The sequence below is a fragment of the Stigmatopora nigra genome, unplaced genomic scaffold (genome assembly GCF_051989575.1).
Source record: "Stigmatopora nigra isolate UIUO_SnigA unplaced genomic scaffold, RoL_Snig_1.1 HiC_scaffold_43, whole genome shotgun sequence".
Taxonomy (NCBI): domain Eukaryota; kingdom Metazoa; phylum Chordata; class Actinopteri; order Syngnathiformes; family Syngnathidae; genus Stigmatopora; species Stigmatopora nigra.
In genome coordinates, this window is record NW_027551622.1 from 147,416 (window position 1) to 157,763 (window position 10,348).

General features: G+C 44.4%; 1 long non-coding RNA gene across 1 annotated transcript; it reads left to right on the forward strand.

The window, feature by feature from the left end:
• The first annotated feature begins 3,620 nt into the window (after positions 1–3,620).
• Positions 3,621–7,971, forward strand: LOC144193022 (uncharacterized). Its single transcript, XR_013325560.1, has 3 exons — positions 3,621–3,915; positions 6,045–6,161; positions 7,403–7,971. It is a non-coding gene; the product is annotated as an uncharacterized LOC144193022 (long non-coding RNA).
• The last annotated feature ends 2,377 nt before the right edge of the window (positions 7,972–10,348 follow it).

The window sequence follows — 10,348 nt, forward strand, 5'->3', positions numbered from 1 at the left end:
TGCCCCCGTTACCGCCACTCCAGATTGAACCACCGGATTTATCGGCAGTGCCTGATTCTTATCGGGACCTCTCACTTGTGTTTTCAAAGGACCAAGCCTCCGTGCTTCCTCCGCATCGGCCTTACGACTGTGCGATAGACTTATTACCCGGTGCTTCACTTCCTCGATGCCGGATTTATAACATCTCCCGGCCGGAGAGGAAGGCCCTGGAGGATTACATCTCCGGGGCATTAGCATCGGGACAGATCCGCCCGTCCTCCTCCCCCGTTGGGGCAGGGTTTTTCTTTGTGGACAAAAAAGATGGGTCACTGCGTCCCTGCATTGATTACCGTGCCTTAAACCAAATCACGGTTAAAAGGAATTACCCGCTGCCACTCATGGACTCTGTTTTTACCCTACTGCAGGGTTCTTGCATCTTCACCAGGTTAGACCTGCGAAACGCTTATCATCTGGTCCGGGTTCGGGAGGGGGATGAGTGGAAGACGGCTTTTTCCACCCCCCAGGGCCATTTTGAATATTTGGTCATGCCCTTTGGACTCCGTAATGCCCCGGGGGTGTTCCAATCAATGATAAATGATGTCCTCCGGGACATGCTTGATCGTTTTGTTTTCGCTTATCTGGATGACATTTTGATATTCTCCAACAGCCTGGAGGAGCACGTGCAGCACGTACGCTTAGTGCTGCAACGTTTGTTGGAGAACCGCCTTTACGTCAAAGCAGAGAAATGTGAGTTCCACGTCTCGGAGACTACCTTTCTCGGGTTTGTGGTGGCTGCCGGGGAGATGCGAATGGACACCAGCAAGGTGGAGGCGGTGACCCAGTGGCCCAGGCCAAAAGGTAGAAGGGAGTTACAACGTTTTTTGGGGTTCGCTAATTTCTATCGACGCTTCATTAGAAATTATAGCAGGGTCGCTGCACCCCTCACGACGCTAACTTCCACTAAGCTCCCGTTCTGTTGGTCGGAGGCAGCAGAGGCGGCCTTTTGTGACCTAAAATCCCGTTTTACTACCGCCCCCGTCCTCGCCCACCCTGATCCTAAGTTACAGTTTCAGTTAGAGGTTGACGCCTCAGAGGTAGGCGTCGGTGCCGTCCTCTCCCAGCGCGGGCAAGCAGATGGGAAAGTACACCCCTGCGCCTTTTTTTCCCGTAGGTTGTCCCCAGCCGAACGTAATTACGGCATTGGGGACAGGGAACTGCTCGCCGTTAAATTGGCCCTAGAGGAATGGAGACACCACCTTGAAGGGGCTAGTTTACCCTTCGTGGTGCTGACGGATCATAAGAACTTGGAATACCTCAGGTCAGCCCGAAGGTTAAACCCTCGCCAGGCTAGATGGTCCATGTTTTTCAATAGGTTTGATTTTACCCTGACTTATATTCCTGGCTCCAAGAACGGGAAGTCAGATGCCCTGTCCCGCGTTTTTCAGTCCCCCGACTCGAGGAGAGAGTCTCCGACAATATTACCCTCCTCCCGCATTCTGGCCAGTATGGTATTAGGGTTAGAGGCAGAGGTGTTAAGGGCCCAGGATGTGGAGCCGGACCCTAGGAGAGGTAATCAAAAGAAATTGTTTGTTCCCACACCAATGCGTCCAAGGATATTGGAATGGGCCCACACCTCACGGCTTACCTGCCACCCGGGGGTTGCCCGCACACAGGCGGTGTTGCGCCAACGCTTCTGGTGGCCAACATTGAGAGCGGACACAAGATCCTTCGTATTGGCCTGCGAAGTATGTGCACGTAATAAGACCTCTAATAAGCCAAGCTCGGGTTATCTTCTCCCTCTCCAGATCCCCAGCCGTCCCTGGTCCCATATTGCGGTCGATTTCGTCACAGGCCTCCCTAAGTCCCAGGGTAACACCGTTATTCTCACAGTGGTCGATCGTTTTTCCAAAGCAGCCCATTTCATCCCCCTACCCAAGTTACCTTCAGCCCTGGAAACTGCCAAGCTCCTTGTAAAACACGTTGTCCGCTTACATGGAATTCCTGCCGACGTGGTCTCCGACCGGGGGCCACAATTCACGTCGCATGTTTGGTCGGCTTTTTGTGCTGCGTTAAAGATCACCCCTAGCCTCTCCTCAGGTTACCACCCTCAATCTAATGGCCAATGTGAGCGGACTAACCAACAACTGGAGGCGGCTATCCGCTGCGCCACTCATGCCGATCCTACCACCTGGAGCGAACAACTACCATGGATCGAGTATGCGCACAACTTCCACCCCAACGCTTCCTCTAACCTGTCTCCCTTCATGTGTTCATTAGGTTACCAACCCCCCTGTTTTCCTTCGCTGGAGGCAGAGATTGCAGTTCCCTCCGTCCAGGAACACATGACCAGATGTAGCCTTATATGGGAGAAGGCCCGGGCTGCACTGCTGCGCTCCTCAAACCTTGCCCAGAAGCAGGCAAACCGCCGTCGGGCCCCAGCACCCACCTATGTTGTTGGCCAGAAGGTATGGTTGTCCACCCGCGATCTTCCCATTAAGACAGAGTCCCGGAAGCTGTCTCCCCGCTTCGTGGGGCCATATAGGATTGAGCGGATAATCAACCCTTGCGCAGTGCGTTTAAAGCTCCCACCATCCCTCCGTATCCACCCCACTTTCCATGTATCTCAGATTAAACCGGTGGCCTCGAGTTCCTTGAACCCACCCAATCCCCCTCCACCCCCTCCACTAATGGTCGATGGAGGCCCGGCTTATTTGGTGGAGAGGCTGGTGGACGCTCGCCGCCGGGGCCGTGGCTTGCATTACCTCGTCGACTGGAAGGGCTACGGTCCCGAGGAGCGGAGCTGGGTCCCTGCCCGCCACATCCTATGCCGGGAACTGATTGAGGATTTCCACCGTGACCACCCGGGGGCCCCTCGTGGCGGGCCAAGTGGCCCGCGTAGAGGGGGAGGTAATGTCAGGCCTCAGACACGACTGGTGGCAAGGTGTTCCAGACCAACCAATCACTGGCCCAGCTCCAACGAGCGGAGTGGCGCCAGGTGGAGGCAATCAAGGTTATGCCTGGATATAAGGCCACCGGATACCCAACCAGCTGCCGGATCGTAATCCCAGCTCGCTCGCTGAAGCAACCCCTGGCACATGCCATGGTTCTATGTTGATTCATTGCCCCTTTTTCGCCCAGGAACTACCAAAGGATACCAAAGGATAAACGACCCGGATTGGAGGAGAACTACCCAGGATATCGACAGGATTGGACTTTGAACTACGGCAAGAGACAGACTGGCAAAAGGAAGAAGGAACAGCCAGGAGTTCCTACAGGACACGAACTGTATATAGTAGAATTGAGCACGTATAAATAAAGGTGAACAAAGAACTGGACTTCTATCTCGCCTGCTTTGGGGCCATTTACAAGATCATAACAATTAGTATATTTTTATATTTGTATATTTGTATATTTGTATATTTGTATATGTGAAGTTGCTTAAAACAGGAGTCTTAATATAATGGGCCTTTCTAAAGAACATCCTGTCTATAATCTCTGTCTTAATCTTATGATCTTCCATGATGTCTATAATATCTTCTCAACTCGCCTCAGTGTTCAACTGTTGCATTTTTCCATGATGCCTATAATCTCAACTTCTGTACTTTTCCATGACATCATGCTGAAATTCAATAAAGGCATCCTTCACCTTCAAAAGATAAGAGAGAACCACCGAGCCGAGCGCGAGATACCACCTCGCGCCTCGACCTCTCTTCCGCCGTCTCTGCCTCGTTTTTCCTTTGTGCACGGTTGGTAATTACGTTGATGTGTTACTTCAGACCCAACTCTCTGGATCTGGGCGGATGACCGCCGCCGAACCGAGGACACAGAGAATCTGTCGACAGCGTCTCCCTTTGCGGGATGGGTCTCCTCCTACGGCCCCGGCTGCTTGCCCAGACACCAGGTCCCACGAACCAGACCGGCACCAAGGACTAACAGGTATTTACTGTTTAATTATCACGATTTAAACAAAAGTTTGGAGAAAAAGAACACCAATACAGAATTAACCTAAAAATAGGAAGGAACATAAGAGTAATTAGGGAGTAGAGAAGCGCTTGGGCGTTGGCCCGTGAACGGAGGCCCGTGTAGGAGGCCCGTGAAAAAACCCATGGTACATATTATCCAGGCTACAAAGGGATCACTGTGGTATTAGAAGAGATCCATTACACTTATTTAACTAGTTTTTAACCTGTTGAACAATAGTGTCGGTATCTGTTGTCTGGGTCGTGGAAATTAACGTTAGTGTAAATACGGGTATAAGTTACACCTCCCTACTCTTTGTTCATCAAAATAGCTGTGTTCAAAATAACTAATATTTGATAAAACGCAAAACAGTGTGTAAACGGTGCACCAAAAGAAAAAGAAAAAAAGGTTAGTAGTGTGTGTGTGTGTGTGAGTGATAAGGGAAGGGCGTAGCCGCCCCCCGCTCCGGAGTAGAGAGTAGAAGAAAAAAAAAGTAGTAGAAAGAAACAATGGGCCAGCCATTGAGAAAAGAGATAAAAGAACACCAGGATGTTAAGTTTATTGCAAGTTTTAAAACTAATGCATGCAAGTATCTGGACTTTTAGGTGACCAAGTATGATTTTAACCCGTCTTTGAGAAACACAAGAAATAAAGAAGAAGTTAAGAAAATTTAGTGGAAAAAAGAGCAAAGAAGATTAAGAAAGGAAAAAATGTAGAAAAATTGAAAGCACAACTACGTACTGTTAAAGTGTGGATAAAACAAATATGTAAAATAAGGGCAGAAAGCATTTTGGATAGTGAGAAAATCATGCAAGTAATCTTCAGATGAATAGATATATATATATACATATATACGAGAACGCTATGACACGTTCCTAAATCTTGACGATTGCAGCGCAAAATAAGAGTTTAAACAGCGAAAGAGACTACTTAGACGGATAAATAAGATGTAATTATATACAAGTTATTCTAATGACATGAAAAAAGTATTTACAGCTTTGATTGATACTAGGCCTGTTAAGAGACAGTGGCCCCCATCTATGCCCCCTCTCCGTACAGGCCATGCCAGGCAATTTTTACAAACTCCAAGGACACAGGGAGGGTGCGTGCGGGGGGGCTCCTGAAATGCCAAGCAAGAGAAATCTCAAGTTACCTCGCACCAAGCGATGAAGAAAGGAGGAGCAGAGAGAGATAAGGATTTAGAGGCAGAGGAAATCAACAATATTAATGATAACAAACATAAAGACAATGCATAAATGGCATTTTTCCAAATTATTAGGTAAATTGTACCTGGCAAGTTTAGATAAAATAATTAATTTAGGATAAGCATGATTTCTCTGGGATTATGTAAGCATCATAGATCATTCAGTGCACGAAATGATGTGTCTCGCTCGCCCATCAACAGATGAGATATGCTTTAGCGCAAGTCATATTAATGACTATTAGAATATAACGGATTGCATAAGCATCAAACAATTCATGCTAACCAAATGACATTAACCTATTTCTTTTGAGAATGATTAGTGATAAAAAATTACAGACCACTGATGTCTGTGAGCGTGAATGGTTGTTTGTCTTTTTGTGTTTTCGATTGACCAACCACCAAGATATAATCAATTGGTTATATATCAAGGTGGAAAAGGATTTAGCAAATCTGAAATCAATTTCTGAAATCGCCAATAAGCCATTATGGATGGCGATGAAAAATTGTGGAAAATTGTTTAGTCCAAAGAAATGTTTTGATGATAATGCATTGAATTGGAGAAACAAATCTGCAATGCGAAATTTTGGCACTGAAATGAAAAAACAAAAACAGTGCATCATATGAAATTCCAAAGTACCATTGATTTATAGTGATAATGGCATCCAAATTGTGTTAACAGACTAAGTGATGGGATTGACAAAAGGTTCCATATTTCATTATGAAATCATTGCGCCCACATAAGGAGGTCAACCGGACAACAAAATATGGAAATCTTATTTAGTAGATTATAGACAAAACGCCATCATTCAACTACACGATTGGAGCTGAATGATGAGTCTAATCTGGCTATCTGCATAAAAGAAAAACTTTAAAGAAACGCACTAATTTTGAGTTTCAACAGGAAACATGGAGAAGACGCATGAGCAACCCAAGATGAGAACGTCCGTACCAAGTTTGGCTAACCAACCAGCAGACATCAAAATAGCTGAAAAGGAGGATGCAGATCCACCTTTGCACTGTAAGGAGGTTCTCACAGTGGAAATGTTGGAGGAGACAAGTAAGATAAACTTTTTGACGTGATCAGACGTAGTGGGAAGCACTCCAATAGGGATTGGAAAGATTATAGCTCCGGGAGCAATGCTGTAAGCCATAAGGCCATACTTTTGATATTGGTTGTATTGTCTCCATAAAAAGAGCGAAAGTGTTTTAATTGAGACCAAACCTTCTTACTGATGGTTAATGTGAACAATTAGAAAGAAAATTGATAGAAATGGAACTGGATTTCAATTTTATGCCTGACTATTGAAAAATATTGATTAAGAAAGTTTTATAGGAGATGATTGGCAAACTTCAAAGACAATGGAATTTGATAAAAAGACTACTAAATTTGGGTATTTTCAATTTCAAACAACTGAGTTTAATATGTAGCGCGATACACATTATTGAATGAATTGGGACTTGATTAGTATGCATTTTATAAGTAATGAGTTTTAATTGCTCTAGATGACTAAATTATGCTGAAGTTATTAACCCTGACAAACAAGGGGTGGTCACATTTTATTGGGTTCAATTCTGTTCAGAATTATAAATGTGTGCATTTGTTTCTGGTTACTAATTGATGTGATTGTAACTGTTGCAGAGAACGGAAACGCTGTTTTCCTGAGGAGAGAGCAGCCTGATTTGCTTTTTGTATTTTCCTATTTTTGGTATGATTGGTTAATTTTTGAAATTGCAGGAAAGGAAAAAGCAAATATACTTATTGATCTTAACAAGGAAGCAGTGATCAAAATAGAATACCAGTTAGCATATTTAATTTGGACTGATAAGGATTTTAAATTTTCACAAACTATAGTTATAAAATAAGAAAGATTGTTGAGATTTTGTTCATTGGGGTTTTAAGCCCAACCACATAGCGGTAAGCAAATGGTAAGGACACGCTGAAGACAACGACAGAATACAGCAGCTAAAGCAGCAGCAGAAAACACTTACCGAACAGCATACACAACAACAAAAACTGTATTAATTGATTTGAAAACATTGCACCATAGAAATAAAAGATACATTGATACATGAAGAAGCAGAACAGTCAGCAGACGGCCTATTCACAGCTAAAGGCCTACCGTGCCTACCAAAGAATTTATTCCAAAATTGAGCCATGAAGGAGCCATGTCTCAACAGGAGGGAGGATGGACATGGCACAACATGTGTTCCATGTCCCAGAGGACTAAATACCTACTTTAATTTTTTTTGTAGGAACAGTTTAATTTGTTACAGACAATGCAAGATAACCTCAGGCCTAAACAAGTGAAACAGGGAGACAAAGTTGGAACCTTCACGAGGTGTCTCCTGAGAGGCCGCCCATTGCCGCCTTCGAATTCGATTGCCCCACACCTCCGGCTACCCCCCGGATAAACTAATCCGCGTTCCAGTGGCAGCTCTAGAGCGACTGAGGGTAACCCCTAGACGCCTGGGTGGCCTAACAACAACAATAACAACAACAAGTGCAACGTCCAAAAGAGCATGGGACTTGAAGAACGAACAAATGGTACGATAAAACCAAGAAACCGATAAAATTGTCCAAAGAACATGTAAGCTGCCGTGATCTTTTTGTCTACCCTGCAGGAGGTCGTGAAGTCTGGTGACCAGATCCTGATTTGAGTCATAAAAAGGAAGTCCTGGTCCTCGCCACGTTGGGAAGGCCCCTTCGTGGTTCAACTCACCACCCCCACCGCAGTAAAGATTGCTGAGAGGTCAACGTGGATTCACCAATCCCAAGTCAAAGTAGTTCCACACATCGGTGACTCTGAGTAGACTGGAAGTCGGACGGTTCCAAAACCCTTGTCCGTGAAAAGATCATCTGACGTCTCCTCACCTGCCACGAGGACCGCTCACCTTGACCTCTCATAGTTTTTACACCATCACACAGAAGCCAAAATGAAAGCCACTGCCACTGTCAGGTTCATTAATAATTACCTTCGTCCTTAATTATCAATAACTGCAGGAAGACATCTTATTCAATTATTGACATTTAATTAAATAGAAATGGATACAACAGATAAAAAGCCTCCGGAAGGGAGAGTTACAGCAAGCGTCACCGTACGACTTCCGAACGTCTCCTCGAATAGACATTTTCGTCCTATTCTTATGGTCACAAGTTACAGAGTTGTTGATCATTCCATCACGTATGAGTAAAAACAACATCTGGGACTACAATAACAATCAAGGTATTTTACTAATAACAAAAACAGGGACTAGACCTAACAACATTTAGATTAGAGTAATTATACAACCTCCTTGACCTAAGAATCATATAATATAATCATAATCATATAATCGTTACATACAGAAAAACCCGAAGTGTACGGTTACATAACGATAACAATATTCTTGTTATTGTCCGACTAGCCCTGTCCTCGTCACCAAGGGCCCACCAAATCTCAAGGACCGAGATTGGGTGGATTGTTTGTATAACCATCCTGGAACAGGCTGTCTAGGTTAAAGATGACTTGGCGTGACCTTAAGACTTTTGAAAAACAGAAAGAGAATGATTTAACAAAGTAATGAATTAATACAAAGAAAAGAAAGAGATTGATTTAATAAAGAAATGAATTAATATAACTATTATAATAATAAAACAGAATAAACCCAACATTCCCCCGTTTTTATAATATGTATGTTATTAGTCATTTCTTAGTAATCACTAAATGGTAATGTCGGGTTACTGTGATTTTTCCCGCCTACTCCTTACTCCCATGGCTGGTCTGAAAGAGAAAGAACATAATTATATTCGTCCAATTGGTCCTCGGATTTACCGTACTCCTGGACCTCACTGTTTTCCCCAAGCCGTCCCATAAGATACATCTCATGTACTTTAGAATTTGTAGGGGCAATTGCGGTAGCTATAAGTCGGCTTATCAAGGAGCGCAAACAGGGGATAATACAGCACCCACACAATGTTAGGATAGCGGTAATTGTGCCTAAAGTCACCATGAATGATGTAGCCAAATCTTTATATTTTCCAAAGGTCTTATCCCACCAATCTGACAATGCGGACGTATCTACTCCAGAATGCTCTTGCATATTGCGGTTCAGTGTTTGCAGGCCAGTAATGGCCCTGGTGAGAGATCCACTGGGTGACGTGTTGTTCGGTATGAAGGTGCAACATTCTTTTCCAAACATTGCACACACGCCCCCTGTTTCAGCAAGGATCATATCCAGCGCTATGCGATCCTGGAACGCCATCAGACTGGTAGCTGCCAGTTGCTCCTTTATGGCCACAAATCCCTGTTCAGTATAATTTCCGAGTTTTTGGACATTGTAATGTAAGTAATTTATTCTATCCACATTTTTGTTTGGGGTGATTAGAAGGAAGATAGACTCCCAACCTGCTGCGATTTGATTAGCCAGCTTATACTCATCTGGTACGCCCCGGGGGATGCCAATCGCATCAATGTATGTTGGATCTCCTTCCCTCCATGCCTCTCGACGATGTCGGGAGGGACGACCCTTCAGCATCTCCGAATTTTGAGCCGCCAATTGTATCTCCTCCACTGTGGATGGAAAAACAGACACTGGTAAGAGCAGTGAGACCAAAGCACATAGTCCTGCCGCGTTTTGACAGGAATCGTATATTTTATCTCCACCACACCACCACCACAGGTCAGATCGTGATATTAGGGGTGCAGTTGTTTTTAGAACGCCGGTACACCACGTCTCATTTATCGCCCCCAGCTTCAGACCATGCCCTGTAAGGTTTAAGCAGGAAAAATGATTAAAGGCAACATGTTTTGAAAATGTGGGTATCTCCTTTTCTCCTTTTGTAACAGAGTATACCTTATTCCACTTCTCACAATTTGGACTTACATCTTTTTTTGTCATTACCTCTATTACACAATCAAAAGTAATCTGCGCGGGTATTATTCGTAAAAGAGGCCGAGGCCCCATACATGCTACACAAGATTGATTTATAGCGCCAACTGTACTTCCCATTAGCAGTAACCAATTATTCCATGTTTGGGAAACCCCTGTCGCAGTAATGAATTCCTCATCCCTGGTCATTTTCCCCTTTAATCTGATTATGGCCGAACCGGGCGTCCCCTTCTCCAAATTTTCTCCCTCAAGATCCATAAGCGTTTTTATTTCTGTTGAGACACAAATGTAGAATTTGAAAAACATGTCTTCCCCACTTGCCCATGGTCTTAGGAA